At 45.5% G+C, this 1,853-nt stretch overlaps 1 pseudogene; it reads right to left on the reverse strand.

Annotated features, from left to right (window-relative positions):
- Positions 1 to 341: 341 nt before the first annotated feature.
- LOC138165184 (large ribosomal subunit protein eL14 pseudogene) lies at positions 342 to 973 on the reverse strand (annotated as a pseudogene).
- Between the last annotated feature and the right edge of the window lie 880 nt (positions 974 to 1,853).

Here is a 1,853-nt window from a genome sequence, read left to right on the forward strand (position 1 = left end):
TCCAGAACCTGGTTATAATATTCCTAGGAGTTTTCTTTTTGGGATCTTTTTCAGGAGGTGATCAGTGGATTATTTCAACCTCTGTTTTGCCCTCTGGTTCTAAAACATCAAGGTAATTTTCCTTGAGAATTTCTTGAAGTATGATTTCTAGGTTCGTTTTTTGATCATGGCTTTCAGTTAGTCCAATAATTTTTAAATTATCTCTCCTGGATCTATTTTCCAGGTCAGTGGTTTTTTCTGTGTGTGTGTGTGTGTGTGTGTGTGTGTGTGTGTGTGTGTGTGCGTGCGTGCATGCATGCGTGTGTGTGTAGGAAAATCTTTATTTGATTTTGGGCAGCCTCTTATTTTTTGGCCTTTGGAGCAGCTGCTTTCTGGGTGGGTGCCTTCTGGGCAGGTCCCTTCGGAGTGGGTCCCTTCTTGGCTAGGGCTTTCTGGCCAGAGGCTCTCTGACCCTTCTGGCCCTTCCGGCCGGGGGCTGCCTTCTGGTCCTCAGCCTTCTTTGAGAGGATCTTCTTGGTGGAGACCTTTGCAGAGAGTGCCTTCTGGGTGGTTCCCTTCTTGGGAGACCCCTTCTGGGTGGATGCCTTCTGGAGCTTCTTCACTTCATGCTTAATAATTCTATTTCTCATTTTCTTGGCCTTCATGACTTGGTCAAAATCTGTCATCTTGGCTTTCTGTTCTCTGGCTTCGATCTTCTTGGCCCATCTCGTGGCTTTCCATTTTGTATTGATCTTTTCTTTCTCCCACACAGCCCGGACATACTTCTGATGGGTACTGTGTGGGAACTTGAGCACGAAGTCTGTGAGTTGCATACACTTAAGTGGCATGGCCTGCCCCTCATACCTCTGCAGGGGCCATCAGCCAAAGCCTGGCTCTGGTCGATCATGTCCATGATGGCCACCAGCTTGGCGGCGTGTGGCCCGAAGGAGATGTAGGTCATGCGGCTGATCTCCACATAGTGCTTGAACACCATGTTGGCAGCACCAAACAAGAAGCATCAGTGGTTTTTCCCATGAGATATTTCACATTGCCTTCTATTTTTTCATTTGTTTGGATCTGTTTAATAGTATCTTGATTTCTCATAAAGTCATTAGCTTCCATTTGCTCCAATCTAATTCTGAAGGAATGATTCTCTTCAATGAGCTTTTGAGATTCTTTTTCCATCTGGAAAATTTGACTTTTTAAGGCATTCTTCTTCTCATTGGCTTTTTGAGCCTCTTTTGCCATTTGAGTTAGTCTATTTTTTAAGGTATTGTTTTCTTCAGTGAGGTTGTTGACTCTCATTTTATAATTTTCTTACATCATTTTCATTTCTCTTCCTAATTTTTCCTCCACTTCTCTTATTTGGTTTTCAAAATCCTTCTTAAGCTCCTCTATGGCCTGTAAACAGCTTATTCTTTTCTTAGAAGCTTCTGGTGCAGGAGTTCTGACTTTTCTGTCCTCCTCCTGTTCCATGCCCTGATCCTTTTTGTCCCTAAAAAGGGAATCCGCCATGCCTCGGCTGCTTCTCGCCCCAGGGACAAAGGATGGATCGCACTCCTGAACTCCCAGGTCCCAAAGTCCACACTGCACTGGCCTCTCACTTTGTCCTTAGCATCTATGGATTGATAATTCTGGAAATCACCACAGCTGCTGGTGATCTGAAGTCCCTCCAGCTGGGGGCTTGTTGTGGTAGCCCTGATGCTAAAACCTCCAGCTCACTCGGGGCTGGGCTCAGCTCCCAGCGCACTGTGCTGGCCACTTTCTGCTGGCCTGCTGGGCTGTCTTCAGCAGAAGGTTAGGTTTTCTGTGTCATTTTGTGGGTTCTGTAGCTCCAAAGTTTGTTTAGAGTCATTTTTTACATGAATTGGAGG

Source organism: Petaurus breviceps, unplaced genomic scaffold, assembly GCF_028583685.1.
Source record: "Petaurus breviceps papuanus isolate PSGF00001 unplaced genomic scaffold, PetGlider_PUasm1.0 208, whole genome shotgun sequence".
Taxonomy (NCBI): Eukaryota; Metazoa; Chordata; class Mammalia; order Diprotodontia; family Petauridae; genus Petaurus; species Petaurus breviceps.